The sequence below is a fragment of the Equus caballus genome, chromosome 1, assembly GCF_041296265.1.
Source record: "Equus caballus isolate H_3958 breed thoroughbred chromosome 1, TB-T2T, whole genome shotgun sequence".
Lineage (NCBI taxonomy): Eukaryota > Metazoa > Chordata > Mammalia > Perissodactyla > Equidae > Equus > Equus caballus.
This window is the reverse complement of record NC_091684.1, coordinates 55595656-55615010: the sequence shown is the minus strand read 5'-3', so window position 1 is coordinate 55615010 and position 19355 is coordinate 55595656. Positions and strand designations below refer to the sequence as shown.

At 38.8% G+C, this 19355-nt stretch overlaps 1 long non-coding RNA gene across 1 annotated transcript; it reads left to right on the top strand.

Annotated features, from left to right (window-relative positions):
• Window positions 1-2559: 2559 nt before the first annotated feature.
• LOC138916075 (uncharacterized) lies at window positions 2560-15520 on the top strand. The gene is made up of 3 exons (XR_011422725.1): window positions 2560-2663; window positions 4590-4724; window positions 14731-15520. It is a non-coding gene; the product is annotated as an uncharacterized lncRNA (long non-coding RNA).
• The last annotated feature ends 3835 nt before the right edge of the window (window positions 15521-19355 follow it).

Sequence of the window (19355 nt, the reverse complement as noted above, 5' to 3'; positions counted from 1 at the left end):
CAACTGTAAAGACATGCTTATTTCAATCAAACCTACAATTTTAAATACTCTTTCATTTACCAAAGATTAATTTTATATCATGTTAACTCAAAAGACATTTGGGTTAATTTCTTTTCCATTTATAAATAATTTAGGTAGGTACTTATTTTAAGCCAATTAAATGGAGCTCTTAATTTTTGGCCATACCATCCAGAGGTAGAAACATCATACACATTTAACATGCATATAGACACACATACACAGAGACTGCACAGTTATTGTTTTAAAATTACCGCCATGAATCAGGTACAAGGCTCTCTAGTTATGAATCCAAACTTACTTTAAACCTTTTTACTAATATTTGTGGAGAAGACACTCAAGATGCTAGATTTTTGGCGAGGGAACTCTTTGGCCATTTTCCTTGCTTTCCCTCCCTTTTATTCTGCAGTCTTAGGAATTAGAGATGGACTAGATTGTCCCCAGAGGATTTGCAAGCTCTTTGAGATAAAGGAAATGAGTGGAACCTGAACCGCCTCTAGAGCTGCTTTTCCAGCCTTACAAGAATTTTACAAGAACAGTCACTCTTGATTTCTCAGAAACTGGGTTGTAACTCAAATGACATTATAGTTTGATCTACCTGTGCAACTACATCATAAAGACACAGAGAAACCCCTCAAATTTTCTCCAAGATCAAGTTTCTGGGGCATAACCCATCCAATTGAAAGTGTTTCCAATTAGTTAAAATGCACCCAAGAGATGACTCTCTGGGGATGCTTGGGGCGTGACCCATGGAGATAAAGATGGTGCCTGACTGACAACAGTCCCAGAGAAGGGTGCAGAGCCTGACTGTGGGCATCTATATAGTTATAAGATTTAGTCAAGTCCTGCTCAGCCCAGGCACTTAGTCCCTGAGCTAGCACAAGGTGAGCCAGGGAAGCAGGAGGTAAAGGTCTGGAGCTGGTTGGGGGCCAGGGCACCCAAAGCTGGGGTTGAGACTTAAGTCCCTGGCAAAAGGGTTTCAAGTTTTTAATTTTACAGAAGGTCCACATTCTGCTTAGGTCCAGCCTGGTCTTAACCATAACTTGGTGGCAACAGAGGAAGTGATGAAGGAAACAGAGAAAGAAAAGAAAAGAGATCAGGCCTCACCCTCACAGCCTCTTCCTGAGGGTTACTAAGATAAGGGTCACGCAACAGTTCTCATGCTGGAGCACACAACCCCAGCAGGACAGTTCATGGAATAAATCACAGGTCTCCTATCCTCATAACCAACTCAGTGGGCACTCCAGATACTCAAGTCAACTGCCAAGAGAGGGCACCCCACTTACGGTCTCTGGGGTGATCAGGCCCAGAAACCAGAGCAGGTGGGACTCCCAGGGGTGGAGTCTTTGACTCTGAAGATTTCTTTGTGTCTCAGTTGCAAAGATCGAAAGGAGACCCAAATAACCCCTGTGACTTTAAGAGAGACAAAAGAAAAGGGTCCAATATCTTGAAAATTCCCCCTGAACCTAGGGCAGCATCCTACCTATTGCTCCTCCTATGGGGTTCCTGTAGCAAGGGATGATGGGGGCATCCCCCTTCATTGCATCCTTTGTATATCTTCCCAATCATGCCTGGCAGTAATAGGTGCCTGGTGAATGGTCCCAGAGATAAAAGAATAGAGAAAAACAGTGAAGAATTTTCTGCCGGTCTGGGGGACATTCTACCCAATTGCATCCTGGAGCCATCCTCCCAAGAATCGGTTCCCAGTCTCAACCAAAGGTTAGAGTTTGGTACTTTCCTTGAACTGGAGACCTGGTTGGGACTGTCCTGTGGTTTGGAGTGTGGTCAGGAGCCATAGGGAGGGATGCCAATCCAGCCTTAGGAAAAGAAACATGCCATGGGAGTCTTGGAGATTGGCTACTATCCTAATGACTTAAAGTGGTCGACCCATGCCCATGTAAAATTTATATATTAGAGATAGGATTAGGAAAGAATGGATTAATTCATTCATCATCAACATCAGCCTTAAGGTACTGATTCTCTTTGAGCTGAATGCCATGATTTGCTCCATAGAGTAGCCATGGGCAGCAAATGTGGATTCATACAGCTGTCCAAGACAATTCTCGATGAAGAAATGAATTTAGATCCATCCTTGAAAAAGAAGAAGGCACAAGGAAGAAAAGAGCGCTTACAAGAACTTAAGTTCACATGCCAATGAAGCAAGATCCCCGTACAGGTCACTAGAAGAAATGATGCTGGCTCAGTGAGCTGAGGAGTCAAAAGAAAGATTTCCTGGACTCTCAAGGTCTGGTAGCAGTGCTCCTTTATTCAGAGAATAGCATGGAGTAGCATGGGGACAGGACCCATGGGCAATAAAGGGCTGTAAGCATGGGGACAGGACCCATGGGCAGTGAAGAGCTGCAGCTAGAATCAGATCACGAAAATTTCAAGCATCCCTGAAATCAAGACCCATACAATGAAGGCCCAGCCAAGACTTTCTTCTAGTGGCCAATGTAATTCCCCTGAGGCTGATGGCAGTTGGGTAGGACTCTTAGCCACAAACAGGAGTGCAACCTGCATTTCTGTCTGACTATCTCTTACAGTAAAATGGGGTGTAATCATATTTTCGTCTGACTGTATTTTAGAACCTCCTCCCACAACCTGACAGTTATCAAGACAAGCCCTCAGGACACAAAACAAGCTTGGTAAGATTCTGCTGTTCTCTGTAAACATTTACAGCTTCTGGAAACTTTTGGTAGAAAGGTGGAGTGTTTGACTCTTTAAAGATTAAAGATTTTTCCTTGTTCCTGGTTTGGAGGCTCCAAAAGAGACCAAAATGCCCACTGTTATTTTAAATTATTCCAGATTATCTTGCCAGCTGTTTACAGTCACCTTCATTTTAAGGGGCTTTTCCCAAGTTGTCTGCAACAAACAAGATAATTTCTCAAGAAAGTTTGTTACGATCACTGAGAAACTCAGGCCCAAAACAGCCAATTTTAACAAATAGAACAGTCAGATATAGACAAACATGAACAGATACCAAAATCCAATACTTCTGGGACTCTAACCCAGGGTACTCTGAGACTCTAACCCAGAGCTCAGGACTCTAACCTGATCCTTTTGAGTGCCTCAGTGGTTGTAACCCCTTTACATTGTCTCCCACAATCCTGGCCTTGGGACTTTAACCCAGGAGCCAAATCTCACCAGTGGGGCCTCTAACCCACTATCCTGATGAGATATTAGACAATTTCAGGCACAGGTGCATTTCAGTGAGGTCACTCACACCAAAGACATCTGAAAACCAGACACCAGCGAACCAGTTCCCAGATTTCAGGTGAATTCTTATAACTCTTCCCACTCCAGCAGGGAACCAGATGGTTACCCTCTCAAAGAGGGGACCCCAGGTGGGAAGTAAAGAAAGTTCTTAGTGGTGTTCTCAACCTACCCTACTCCAGAGGTGAGCCTAACAACTGACCAGAAGTAGCTGTTTCTCTCTCCACCATAGGGAACATTAGGAGGCAGCTGGCATCAGCATGGGAAAGCAGGAAGGCCAGATCTGTGAGACAAAGGGAGTCACAGCTGCTGTGAGGGACTTACCTGACAGGTCACCCATCTGAGGTCAACTGGCTATGAGCAGGACTTATTATTGTCCCTTCATGGTTGCCAGATTTTGTTACTGCACAAAGGGTACAATCTGCTCACTGCAAGACAAAAGCCAATCTTCAAGAAGCAAGATGATGGCAGAGAAGGGGTATTTTATTGCAGCTTGCTAGCAAGAGGGAAGATGGCAGAAGGGATATATATGCAGTTATATAATACATTGGTTTTAGGGGAAGGGGTTAGGAATGTTGACCCTGCGGTGTTACAGACTGGGAGTTGCCACACCAGATCTTTCAGTTTTCATTGATGATGGCTGTCAGCATAGACTCTCTGTTTGGGGGTCATCACATTCCTAAGGAACTCAAAAGAATGAAGTTATTGTCTTATTGCAGCCGGGAAGTATATGCACTAGCAGGGGTCATAAAATCTACAGAACAGGTGGATCTCCTGCAGGGTGCAAATTTAGCTGGGTTAGTCAGTCAGAGGTCATTCAAAGTTACAACATGGTCTCTTTTCTACAATATGGCTTCCCTTATATCAACCTTGTGTTGAGCCGGTTTCAGTCTCAACCTCTAATTTTCATAATCTAGAGAGTCACATGTCCTGAAACCTTCTCCACTCTTGGCCTCCTTCCCATACCCTTGGCCTCCTTCCCATACCTTCTTTTCCCCTGCCTTTGCACGTGATCCTTTATATCATGACCTATTGATTCCCCTTAAAAATCCTACTCCAAGTTCACCTCCTCTAGGACTCCCTCTCTGATTTCACTCTTGGAGAAATCCCAACTTCTTTATTCTGTTTATTTATTCTAGCGCTCAAATATACACTGCTGTCTACATAAAAATTCTAACTTTGAAAAAACATATACATGACAAACTTGGGGCAAAGTGACGTGTAAGTTATAAAACAACCAAAATTTACTGTTTCTTCCTCTGCGAGTATTACACACCCCCATCTTATTGAATCTGGAAGCTGTCATTGACTTATTTTGGTAATATAATGTGAGCCCCAATGCTGTGTGTCATTTCTAGGAAGAAATTTTAGGAACCAACCTGTGCTTCACCATTTTCCTTCTAACACAAGCTCAGCCATGTGTCAGATAAGGACTACTCCATCTCCATCAGCTTGGATATTGGCGTGAAGACAACTTGTAGTAGAATATATAGGTATGTATCCCAAACAAGAAATAATCTTTTGTTGTTGTAAGCCTCTGACATTTTAGTTTTGTTTATTACCTACCTAACTAGTCCAAACAGATACAAGTGATGAACGGCAAGTGTTTCAGTCTTTGAGAAAGACAAAAATGTGGTCAAGTAAATAAAACCCCTTAAAAATGATTTCTATTGACAAGCAAATAAAGATGCTAAAATTGTGAGGGAAAAGGCAAAAAATAAAGTATGGAGTGGGAGTGAGAGTGAATTTTACAGAGAAATGTGAAAAGAGAAAACATATGCCACTTGGAAAATACTCATTAATTAAAATGTGATCCATGCTAATGACAATTAAATATAAGGGGTGAAAACTTCAGTAGACTTTCACATTGTTTTAAAATGAAAAGTGAATTGTAAACAAATCTATTTGTTTGAAAGAAACAGACAGTAGTTGTTTTCTTTATCACTGCTCAAGAAAGCAGGGTTCTCAAAAATTATTTAGAGATGAATTATTTCTTTGGCATAAACACACTTTGCCTTTACACATATTGAGATTTAAAAGAAAAAAAATGTCTCTGAAAATGCTATTAGTGACATTATTAGTGGTTTTTTTTTTTCGTTTTGGAGAAGATGTTTGTGTTTTTTTTTTTTTTTGGAGAGGGGAGCTATGGAACTGATGAGAAACAACCATTCCCATAGCAATGAAGTAAACACTGACGGAGTAAAATTCTTTTTTTTTTTTTTTTTAAAGATTGACACCTAGGCTAACAACTGTTGCCTGCCTTTTTTCTTTTTTCTTTTTTTAAGGATTGACACCTGGGCTAACAACTGTTGCCAATGTTCTTTTTTTTTTTCTGCTTTATCTCCCCAAACTCCCCCTGTACACAGTCGCATATCCTAGTTGCAGGTCCTTCTAGCTGTGGGATGTGGGACACTGCCTCAACGTGGCCTGACGAGCAGTGCCATATCCGCACCCAGGATCCGAACCCCCGGCCGCCACAGCTGAGCACATGAACCCAACCACTCAGCCACGGAGCCGGCCCCGGGAGTGAAATTCTTAACTCTCAGATCCTTAAAGATGCATTGACTTCTAACTCTTTCACTGAAAGCAGAAGTTAGAAGAAAATGTTTAAGTGGGGGAAGGTAAGATTTCAACAGGAATTCTAAAGAAAGGAAAAATTAAAACAGTGTTTAAGTTTAAGAATAAGGCCAAGTCCAACTAGCCATCCCCTTCAACACTGTTTAAATAACGAGAACAGTAGTCCAGACATGAGCAAGTCATGATGGCTTTCAGCATTAAGCTTTTGTTTTTCCATTTTTTTTCTGATTAACAAAGCTCAGTTCCAAAATTTATAAGAAATGGAAAAAAGAAACAGAAAATGACTCCACCCAGAAATAACTTGTGATAATGTGTGGGTCTATGTCCCTCAAATGTTTCATTTATTTCCCTCCTCCTTTCTACTCCATTCCTCAAAGAAAAACGGCTATATATAATCTTTTATAATTACCATTTTTCCTTTAACAAAAATCATGAGCAATATTTCATGTATGACAATATATAATTATAGCTATCATCTATAGATTGACTTGCCCTAGGATTTTGAAAGGAATGAGCCAGACACATTCATCTTCCGTTTCAATGTAGTTGTTTGAGCGTAATCTGAGAACAGTCCAGTCGTGGTTCTCCTTTCTACCTGGTATTAAGAACGCAAGGAAAAGCTGAGCAACTATGTTGTTTCAATTATTTATTCTTTCAGTCAAGAAATGTTTGTTGAGTGCCTTCTGTTTGTTGTGTGCTGTTCTAGGTGTTAGGGATAATAAATACAATTATTTATTTGCAATAAATAAAACGACACTAACAAAAAGTCCTGTCTTCGGGTGGTTATCAGGGAGAGATAGGCAATAACAAATATTTGAAATGGTGATGTGTGGGAGGGGAGATAAGAAGGAAAGGGAGAGAGCTCTGCCTATCCAGAGAAGAGCATTCTGGGAAAGTGAAAGTCATTGCAAAGACCCTGAGGGAGGAGCTTGCTTGGAGTGGAAGCCAGTAAGGTTGATGGGGAGTGAACAAAAAGAGTGGAAGGAGATGAGGTCTAGGAGGTTAGACTATAGAGGGCCTGGTAGGACTCTCACTTTTTTCTTTTTTTTTTGGTCTTAAACCACATTCTTAACTGCTCTTTTTTTATATATGTATAAAGATTGGCACCTGAGCTAACATCTGTTGCAAATCTATTTCTTCTTCTTCTCCTCCTTCTCCTTCTCCTGTCTTCTTCTCCCCATAGCCCCCTAGTACATAGTTGTATACTCTAGTTGCAGGTCTCTCTGGTTGTGCTATGTGGGATGCCGCATCATCACAGCTTGATGAGCAGTGCCATGTCCATGCCCAGGATCGGAACTGGCAAAAACCTGGGCCACTGAAGTGGAGCACGCAAACTTAACCACTCAGCCACAGGGCTGGCCCTAACATTTTTCTTGATTAACCAAGAATTCATCAAAGGATTTTGAGCCACAGAGTGACCTAATCTGGCTTATATTTAGAAGATGCTCTCTGACTGTGGTGCTGAGAATAGACTGAATAGAGACAAAGGCAGAAGCAGAAAGACGAGCTGGTAGGTAATTTCAGTGATTCACCATAGGCATTATGGTGTTTGGACAGGTAAGATCAGAAGTGAGTGGACAGGATTTGATGACTTGTACATGGTGGATGAAGTATATAAGGCAAGGGTCATCTCGAGGTTTCTGGCCTGAGCACCTGGAAGGTAGAACTGCCAGTTACTGCTTTCAAAAATACAATGGGAGAAGAGTGATTCAGGATGCAGCTTAGGAGTTCATATTAGGACTATCTGAGGTTTAAAGTATGGTTTGGGCTAGAAATATAAATTCAATATTCATCAGAATACAGATGGACTTTAATACCATGAGATAGAATGAGATTCTCAAATAAGTGAATGTATGTGGAGAATGTTGAATCCTCAGTCCTCCATTTTTAGAAGCTGTAGAGATGAGCCAAAACCAGACAACAATGAAAAGGATGGCCAGTGAGAGAAACGGAAAACAAGAAATTGTGGTATCCTGAAATACAAATGAAGAAAGTGTTCCAAACAGGGAGAAATGACCAAATGTGTTAATTTTGTTGATAGATGAAAAAATATGACTGCTAAGAATAGACAGGACTATGTAATAATGTGAAGACATTAATTAAGCAAACATGAATTGAGCACCTGCTGAATATCAGGCTCTCTGTTATTACTATGGAAGACACAAGCATGGATAGTATTTGGTTTCTGCACTAAAACATCTCAAAATTGATAGCCAGAAATTGATATCTTAAAACAAAAAAAGATATATAAGGTAAATGTAACAGAGACTAGTTGAAAGTGAGAAACAAACAAAGCTATCTCTCAAGCTAGGAAAAGATGCATAATTTCAAATACATTGATTCGAGAAGGCCATAGTAAAATATTGAATCATGGCTTACAGTGTGAGTGGAACTCAGGCTGGTGGATGTAGGAAGAATATGAGTTAATTCATAAGGATCAGTGTAAGCAAAGGCAGAAAGGGTTAAAGCATACAACATATTCACAGAACAGGTGCAAAGGAGCTCCACAAACCATTCCCCTTTCTTCATTCTTGATTCACTCTTGATTCATTCTTCATTCTTGTCACAAGCCATCTTTGAGTTAATGACAATGAAGCAGGCTGTGGATCAAGGAGAAACTGATAGAGTAACAGTCATTCTGGAAGTTAGCAATTGTTTTATCAGAGTCGATTGACATGATGTGACTGTAACAAAACCAGGGAACAGAACTCATCCACCACAAGAAATGGGGTCTTTTACAATAGCGTCTTTAGGGTACATTACAATAATTTTTCAATTTCATCAAATATTTTTAACCCGTGGTATGAAATCCTCTGACTTCAAAACCCTTATTCTCTAAAGCAATATTCAAACCAAACCTTCCTGAAGGATAGAAACATCTACCTAAATGAGATTTCCCATGAGGCTTCATACCTTTGCTCTGCAAGGTAACTCAAATAAGACTGCTGTCTCCTTTTTCCATCGTTTCTTTCTGGTTTCCCCATGCCTCTCCATATAAGGAGATTGTACTTAATCTTCTTCCCAGGGAGAAGATACTGCACGTGGGTGGTACCAAGAGAGTACCACCTAGGGAAGGTCCTGCTACTGAGCAGGTAAAACCCTGCAAATCATTTATTTCGCCATTGGATGTCGTCAGTGTTCTATGGAGTACCTCCGAGTGAGTTCTGTGTCAGGGACATTATGAGTTAAAGGCAGCAATTTGTTTACTGCTTTGAGGCATATTAGCATCCTCCTCAGTTAAATGGTGTGGAAATGGTAACAAAATTCATTTTTATTAGGCAATATTTTAATATATCTAGTAATAACATTTTCTAAAAAAAAGACAGCTACATACCCTGAGACAGAAAATGTGAATTTGACAGACTCAGTCTTCAGATTAAGCCAGTCACTACTGCAAATAGATCAAATATCAAATGATGTGGCCAGAGCTTTAATTATGTTATTTCTGGTGATCGAATCCATCTGAGATATGTGATGAAATTTTTTCTGCTGCTTCTGGGAATGTGATCCCTAATGTCAGACATTTGGGGAAATGTCAAGTACATCCAGAACACTTTTTTTCCTTTAGTTTTCAACAAAAGGTATACTAGATAAGAAGGAAAAATGCAAGTATCTAGGATTGCTACTTGTTACATATACAGGTTCTTTACCTGCCACACAAGAGGAGCCAAAGAAAAACTGCAACACCAGCCTTATGGCAAGGGAAGGGTTTTTATTTTGGATGACATCAGCTGGGAGAGAAGAGTGAGTCCTTGAATTTGTCTTGTCTCTCCAAAAGATGGGAGGCAAGGGTTTTTTAAAGGTTGTAAGAAATACGGCTGTTTGTAGGGAGCAGGGAGCCTGTGGCCTTGTTGGTCGGCGCTTTCTCACCAGCCTGTGTTTGGCCTTGTGGGGCTGCTTGTAGAAAGGGAGAGATAAGGGATTCGGAAGGTGGCTGTTCTTGGCCATCTGCCTCCATGGTGGATGGCAGATTCTGGTGCCGGGGAGCCAAGGAGTTGGGGCCTGGGAAGCTTTAGTTTCTTGATATTCTCTGGACATCCGTTTCCCTGTAATAAACTTCAAGCATCCGTGATGAGCAAAAACTTTAGTGTGAGGCACCTGGGCTTTTAACAATTTGTAACTTCTAGTTGATTGTAAAGCTCAGGGAGTCAAAGGTTAAAGAAACAGATATTTACATATGAGTGTAACTAAAGAAGCAGGGAGAAGGGATGAGTGCTTTTGGTTATATGCTGGGTTCAATATAGGGGAACTGATATCAGGCCCAGTTTCAGGTTGATGAATAACATTATTTAAGTAAGAATTTTAATCAACTCATGGAGATTTTTTTGAGCTATTAGAGATTGGTAATGGTTTTCAAAAGTTATTGCTTTACATTTACATTATTTTAAAACAAATTTACAAAATGATGCAAATATACAATGATACAACAGAGAAAATGAAACAAATATACAAAAAATGATGTAACATCACCATAAAGGAATTCAAACAATATTGAAGTATTTAAACTAAAAATTGAAAGTTCCCCTTTAATGAGACACAGCCACCATCCCTCTTCTCTACTCACACACTGACATCCTCCTGTTTTTAAAGGAGGCCATTGTTAAATGTTTGTGTATGCTCTTTAGGATCTTTATATATATATATATATATATGATTCTATACAATTTTAAAGTTAATATTTAAGGCATTCAAAGGTAGGTTAAAATATTAGCTTGGAATAGAGTTACGGCAGGGTAAGCACAGCAGGTCTGTATTGGTAGGGAGTGAACAAGAAAACAATTTTAAGTCTAGTCTCACATCTTGTCTTGATTATATAGGGTTAGAAGTAAGATTTACTGCGTTATTAGACTTTATTCTATATAATAACACACAAGCCATCCCTTAAAGTCTCTCAAGGTCTTTACACATACCAGGGACATATATAAATACAGGAGATTCAAGTTAGCATTGACCTTTGGTTGGCCAGGAAGAGTTTACTTTGTCTTCATTAGGGAATGCTAGCACATTAACAGAGTAATAAATTTTGATTTCTTTTCCTCACTTCCATTGTTATCAGATTTCTTTTTAATTATTATTATACTTTTGTTGAGCTAACAGGCTTTAATGAAGACTAAGCATCTCTGACCTGTATTTGTTCAGTAAATAAGCCACTAGATTATACCCAGAAGGTCAACAGGGACAGAAGTTAAACAATCTTGCTCTGCCTTGAACAGTATCTATTGCAAGAGATCAACAATGTAACAAGTGTGGTTTTGGGCTAGGGAAAAATAATACTAACGTATAAACAAAGAAACAAAAAAAATACTAAATATTTTCTGAGTTTGAACCTTCTGAGAGGAAAGAGAAATACATTTTAAAATTATTTTCCCCACATAGCCTTGAGGCACAGATTGTATATATTAATTGTACATTTATAACATTTAACTTTGTTCAGTAATAGATTGTTATTTCTGCATGTCTCATACAAAGAGAAAATGATGAACGCTTAGAAAAGAAAGCCCATGAGAAAAGATGAAAGAAATTGAGTTTATTCATTCTGGAGAGAAGCAACTTGGAGGGCAAAGTAATAATGTTCGTCACACAAATGGAGATTTCCCAGAGAGAAAGCAGCGGCTCTTGGGGGCATGGTTTCCTTCAGCACTATCCCTGCTGGCCAGGAGGGCACTTAAAGGCAGAGAAGTGCCTATTTTATAATTAACCAAGGGCAAAGGATCCACTTTGAAATCTTGCCTGGCAACCCGCAATGAAATTCTCCACAGTCAGCACTGACAACAGGAGAAAAGAAAACACACTTGCACCCCAAAATGAGGAATTCTGGTTAGAGAACATTGTTTTAAAATTTATCTACGTGAGAGAGAGAAAGTTGTTGCTGGAGGAGTTGTACAAGGGTATGAAAAATTGGATGATTCCATCAGTCTAGGATGGCTTGGAAGTAAGAATAGATTTTTTTCTCAAAGTCTTATCATGCCAATAACTCGATACTAATATTATCTTAAATAACTAAAAATTGGGAACTGATAGTTAATTATGGAAAAAGATGGGCTGAGTACTGAACAGCTGTTGAAAGCCTTGGCAGCGTCTGTTGCATTGTGATGCATTTAAATGAGTTTCACCCTGATGTGGTTTGCCAGCTGACAAGAGTCCCACCATATGACTTTGACTGTGGACTTCCTGGCATCACATACCTGGACTGCAGGAAAGAGACACTTTTCTCAGAGTCTATCGGAAAAATGAGTAAGTCTGATTCACTGGGCTGTCTCCTGATAAACGAATGAAGCCACTGTGTACAAATAGAATGGTAAGGTGCATACCGTTATTTTCATTTTACAGATCAGAAAACTAAAAGTAGAAAACTGGCCCCAAATAAATCATGCTTGCTACTAGTCACAGAAAGATGGTGGAAAGAATTTTCCGTTTTCTCATTTAGTGACCAGAGAGCTTATCCCACAACAGTTTGCCAGTTGTCACTCTTCTACCATAACAATAATATTTAGTATAATAATGGCCAGTTAGACCCTAACTTATGCAGCCAGTAATGCAATATTGAAAAGTTAGAGATGTGCCTCACTCCACTATCCCTCCCCTTGCACAATCATGTTTTAAAGTTGAAGTAGCTTTAACATGAAAAACAAAATTGTGAATACTTCGTGAACAAGTACACCAGCTTTATTCTTGAGGTTTCTTTTCAGACCAACTGTTCTGTTGGTTAATGTTTTAATAAGATTTTAACTGACATATTTTCTGAAAATAATATGTTATCTATGATAAACTGCTTCCATTGAAAAATACCACAAACTTTTACGCTTTTGCCCTGCTGGAACAGATGGCAAGCCAACTGTCAACAACATTTCTTTTTTTAAAGCTCAGAAAAGGAGGCAGGAAGAAGAATAAAGGATGCTTGTTCTTTGTTAGATGTCTTAATCATATTTCCAAAGTAATTCTTTAAATGTTAGAAAAGATAGTTCTGTAAGATCCCTGGAACTTAAAATGAGAAAGAGGCACTATTTAGCACAATTGAAGATAAAGTTGCTAACCATTTGAAGAGTCTAATTTAACTAATTAGTGATTTTTGCAGCTGTCTATGTTTTCCTCCATCCAGTCAAATTTAACTTTAGAACTTTTCTCCCTAGAGGGATAAATTAAGTCTTAAATTTTTAAAATACGATTTCTCATGTCTTTTCCTAATAGTTAAGATTTGGCCCAGAATTTCCCTCTCACAATGCTCTATGGATACCCTATGCCAGAATTTTCATTTTCAAGTGATTGCCAGTGATTTTATGCACCTGAAGTTTGATAAACGCTATCACTTCAGTCTTCTAGATTAATGATTTTCAACTTGAATTTCTCAAAGACCTAAAGTTTAATGGAAGATTCTTAGGCCAATATCAGGAGACAAGAGGGGGATCAAGAAGGAGGAGCTTTAAATTATTTGCCTTTGATGAAAGCAATCCATTTCTATATGTTCTTCAAATTTTGATGAAATTCAAATATGAAAATTACAAACTAAATGGCTATATGCTGTTTAACTTTTTGGTGTTGTCAGTTTCCCTTTGGTTTCCCATAATATACAATGTTGTGTAATATACAATGTCTCTCGTTTGATGAGGGAAAAAGGAGGAGCATTTACCTTTTTGCCCTTTTGGGAAAAAGAGGATGGGACAATAATGTTCTCTTAGAGCTGGTGTGGTGTTGGAAGAAAGAATCAAGATAGAGACTCCCTGAGGGAGAGAGAGTCCAAATCTAAGGAGTAAATCACCTAAGACTGCCTTTCAGGAATCAGGTCCTAGAGTCTGTCGCCCAGAAAAGACCAGTATGAAAAAGGCTTAGAAATGTTTACACTATGTTCTGTTTAAAAAGGCCTGGGGTAAAGGGATATATTATGAATTGCAGTGTGCGGGTTCAAGAAATGCATTTTTTAAATAAAGCCTGTATTATAAAATGCAAATGTTCTTAATGGATTGCTCAAATGAAAAAAAAATTACAAAGGAGAAACCAAAGAGGCTTGAAATAGTGAGACAAAATTTTACAATTGGCTAGTAAAAGGGAATGGATATGGGTGGACAGAGAAGAACATTAAAAGAAAATCCAGGTGAAGGCTGAAGCACTGTCTCTCCTTGTCATAGTAGAGAATTCTTTCATGCTGTGGATGACTGATAGGAAGGGTAGAATGGGTCTAGCAGTAATCAGCAGTGCTTTGTGTCCTTCCCAGAAAAGCAGGAGGCAATGACCCAGCCCCTAGAAATTGCCAAATTCCTACAACCATGATACTGCTTATTTCTCCTGCATCTACTAATTTCTAAACTGTGTTCTGAGATATTATATTTGTTGAGTCTCTTCAAAGAAAAAATGTACAAGCAGAGTTAAACAGGTGAGAGAAACTGTAGTCAAGACTATTGCAATAAGGGAAAGAGATTGAACTCTATTCCTCAAACAAAAAGTGGAGGAGTTTTTAAATGCTGAGGTGAGCTAGTGGAAAAATACTGGAAGATGTTATTGGGGGAGGTTGGTCAATATGATTAGACCACTTGTGTTGGCTGATTGAGGCTGCTCTAAGTTAGGCTCCTACTCCCCTGCAGAGACTGGGAGATAGGGATCCTAGCTTTCTTGAGGATTACGTTTCAAAGGCATGGCTCCCAGGTCCTTGACAAAGGCATAACTAAGTTGTAAAAGGGCTGTGAGAATATTTACACCTTGTACGGACAGATAAAGGACTTACAATCACAAATCTTCTAAATGCACTAAGAAAAAGGCAGTCAGGAAGAACGCTGCCTAAAGTTTAGTCAAGCTCAGGGGAACATGAACACCCTCTTAGTTACCCTCAAGACTAGAATAGCCAGGAAAAGTGCTCCTTTTCTGACCCATAGCATCTCAACTTTGCCTTTCATAGGTTGAAAATATCTCTCTGTATGTCTGTCTTTTCAGCTGGACTAGCACTTTTACTCCCAGTGATGACTCCAATATGAAACGGTGAACTTTTATTTCTCAAAAGTATATTGATCAATTATGAGCATCATGACTACACTAAATAATGAAAAGACGGAGAGGAGGTGACTTCTTAGAAACCCCCAGAGCACCAGGAAATGAGGGGATGACAAAAGCCAAGAACACCATAATGATTCAGCTGTTCTCAACAAGACCCTGTTGAACAACTCAAGTTGTGGATAGGGAAGCTCAGTGAAGATGAGAATTAGCAGTCAGTGTTCCAACAGTTTAATTTTTATGATGGCTTTTCTTCCCAAATAGAAATATGCAACTTGACTTCTGCAAACTTCCAGAAAGGTGAAATCACAAAGCTATCATCTCAGCACACAAAAAAAATGTTAGGGACATCATCTGGAAACTTTCCTAGAAATATTTGCTTTGTGGAAAAATAAATATGCAAAGTTCTTTATCTTTACTTTTAAGAGAAAATTCCTCTTTTTGGACTAAACTGTAATCCTGATATTAATCAGTTCAGAAAAGAGTCTGATGGACAAACTTGACAAAGTGGAAGATGGAGTGGGTGTGGGCAGAGGTATGTGTGAGTAGTGTGGAGTAGGGCAGTGGACGTTTGAGTAAGTGCAGGATGCAGCCTTTCAAACATAGTTTGGGCAAAGAGGTCTTGAATTTGTATCTTGTGAGACATTTTGTTGCACAGATTTTTAAAACATATTGAATAATTAAAACATTTAATACCTGAACAAAATAAATTATTAAATCTGGTTAAATCCAATACTGAATCTGTTTAAAATAGATTTTCATAATGGAATTGAGGTCATGAAATTTGGTGATAAGAAATTCAAATTAGCAACAAAAATATACTCTACTTCCAAAAATATTTTTTCTTTGACATCTCTTTTGTTTTTCTTTTTTTTTTTGTAAAATACCATCTTAAACGGAATCATTGAATATCCCATTCAATAATAGATATAGCTGGCTTTGGTACAAAAAGATGAAATTGTTTTGCCTGTTGGTTCCAGCATAATGGAAGTTTAAATCCACTGTCCTCACATTTGCTGGCCTGAAGCATCTGAGGTAATCTAGGGAAAATTGGCCCATAACAGTGACTATCAGTGCTTTAAGAGAACATTGAGAAAGAAAAAGAAAGCTGGAGGCACCATACTCCCTTGTATCAAACCATATTACAAAGCTATACTAATCAAAAGAGTATGGTATTATCATAAGACATATAGATCAATGGAACAGAATAAAGAATCCAGAAAGAAACCCATACATATATGGTAAATTAATTTATGACAAAGGAGCCAAGAATATACAATGGGAAAGGACAATCTCTTCAATAAATAGTGTTGGGGAAATTGGACAGATACACGCAAAAGAATGAAACTTAACTGCTATCTTACACCATACACAAAAATTAACTTAGAATGGACTGAAGACTTGAATGTAAGAACTAAAACCACAAAACTTCAAGAAGAAAACATAGATGCTAAGCTCCTTGACATCGGTCTTGGAGATGATTTTGTGGATGTAAAAGAAAAGACAACATAAGCAAAAATAAACAACTACAATGAAATATCACTTCACACCTGTTAGAATGGCTACTATCAAAAGGATAATAAATAAGTGTTGGCAAGGATGTGGAGAAAAGGGAACCTTTGTGCACTGTTGATAAGAATGCAAATTGGTGCAGCCAACATGAAGAACATATGCAGCTTCCTCAAAAATAAAAGTAGAACTACTATAAAGATCCAGCAATTCCACTTTCAGTTGTTATCTGAAGAAAATAAAAGCACTAACTTGAAAAGATATATGCACCCCTGTGTTCGTTACAGCATTATTTACAATAATCAAGACATAAAAACAACCTAAGTGCCCACTGGTGGGTGAATGGATAAAGAAATACAATGGAATATTATTCAGCCATAAAAAGAAAGAAATCTTACCATCTGCAACAACATAGATGGACCTTGAGAGGATTATGCCAAGTGAAATAAGTCAGACAGAGAAAGACAAATACTGTATGATCTCTCTGATATGTGGAATCTAAAAGAAAAAGCAAAGAAAGAGCTTATAGATATAGAGAACAGAATGGTGGTTGCCAGAGGCAAGTGCTGTGGGGTGGGCAAAATGGATGAGTGGGATCAAAAGGTACAAACTTCCAGTTATAAAATAAATAGGTCATAGGATCTAATGTGCCTCATACTGAGTATAGTTAATAATACTGTATTGCATATTTAAAATATTATTTTAAAAGGTACTAAGAGAAGAAAGTTCTTATCATAAGAAAAAAAATTTACTATGGTGACAGATGTTAACTAGACTTATATGGTGATCATTTCATGATATATACAAATATCAAATCATTATATTGTACACCTGAAACTAATATAATATTATATGTCAATTATACTTCAATAAAAAAATAAACAATAATGAAATAAAATACACAAGGACCTCATACAACTCCGCAGCAAAAAACAAATAACCCAATTAAAAAATGGGCAAAGAGGGGTCTGGCCTGGTGGCGTAGTGGTTAAGTTTGTGCACTTCACTTCACCAGCTCCAAGGTTTGCAGGTTTGGATCCTGAGTATGGACCTAGCACTGCTCATCAAGCCACACTTTGGCAGCATCGCACATAAAATAGAGGAAGATTGGCACAGATGTTAGCTCAGTGACAATTTTCCACAAGCAAAAAGAGGAAGATTGGAGGACGTTTAGTGTCAGGGTGGAGTGAGCTCTCCCATAAACTCTCACCTCAAAGACACAATGAAAAGGACATTCGTATTCCAACAGAGGACATCCATACAACACAAAATATGTGTGAGAGACCCACACAGTCATACATCAGAAGGTGGAGGTACTGGAGCCCCCTTCTGAGGAAGTGTAATGAGGTAGGAGAACACTTCTCTTCCTTGCCAAAGGAAAGTGGCCCAGGGAGTGTGCACAGCCTCTGGGAGGAAAGCAGATGGGGGAGGGAGTGGTGGCCCTCCACGGGAACTCCACAAATCTCTGAGGTCACTCACAGCTGGGGGCAAAGCCCCCCACAGAAGGGACTAGCTATCACAAAGGTGTCTTCATCAAGCCAACACCCTGGGAGAGCAGATAGTGAAGGCAGAGTGAGAAGCCCCCGAGATCATGCAGGAGAAGAAAGTATCCCTCCCCTGCACCTGGAGCTGCAGCCTTTCACCTTTGAGCTGTCCCCATGGATCCCTGTGGTGTCAGACTACACAGCTCTTGATCCCCACCCAGTGGCAAAAGGTGAAAGTAGCACTCAAATACTACCACAATGTGAAAGTACAAATCCATGCCATCTGGCAGTATGAAAAAATATATTAAATCTCCAGACCAGAAGGAAAATGACAAGTACCAAGAAATAAATCCTGAAGACACTGAAATCTATAACCTAAATGATGCAGAATTCAAAATAGCTATCATTTAAAAATTCAATGAGTTAAAAGAGAATGTAGATAGACAATACAATGAGTTCAGGAGCTACTTCACAAAAGAGATTAAAACTATAAGGAAGAACCAATCAGAAATATTGGAGATGAAACACACAATGGATGAGATAAAGCAGAATATAGATTCCCTGAACAGTAGAGCTGATAACATTGAGGAATGAATCAGCATTACTGAAGAGAGAAACATAGAAATGCTTCAGAAGGAGGAGGAGAGAGAGTTAAGACTAAAAATAAATGAAGAAAGCTCTGAGAAATATCCAACTCAATTAGGAAATGCAACATAAGAATTATAGGTATTTCAGAGGGAAAAGAAAATGACGATGGAGCAGAAAGCATGTTTAAAGAGATAATAGCAGAGAACTTTCCAAACCTGCAGCTGAAGACGGAAATCTACGTGAAAGAAACCATCAGATCTCCTAACTACATCAGTGTAAAAAGACCTACTGCAAGACATATAATAGTGAAGCTGGGAAAAGTCAATGACAAAGGAAAAATACTAAAGGCATCAGGCAGAAGAAAGTAACTTACAAAGGAACTCCTACCAGTCTTTCAGTGGATTTCTCAGCAGAAGCCTTACAGGCTAGGAGAGAATGGAATGATATATTCAAATCTTTGAAAAATAAAAACTTTCAGCCAAGAATACTCTATCCAGTGAAAATATCTTTCAGATATGATGGAGAAATAAAAACTTTCACAGATAAATGAAAGCTAAGGAGTTCATTGCCACAAGACACCACCCCACCACAAGAAATCCTAAAGAAGGCCCTCATAACTGAAAAAAAACGGGGAAAGTGGTTACAAAGCCTTAAGGAGATAAATAGACAGACAAAAGCACAAAATTGGAGATATCCAGCACAACAGGTTAGCAATTACTCAGGTAAAGCATTAAAGAAAAAGGGAAGGAAAACACCAAAAACAGAGATAATCTTGCCATTTTAACCACAAACTCACAATACAAGATGGAATAAGATGTGACAAAAACAACTTAGGAGGGGAAGAGGCGGTGGACTGAACTGAATTAGTTTAAGGAAATTAGAGGTCATCAGAAAATGGACTATCTCACCTGCAAAATTTTGCATACCAACTTCAGAGTAGCCATTAAACAAGAAAGTAGATCAGAGCCACAACTAATAAATAAGTAG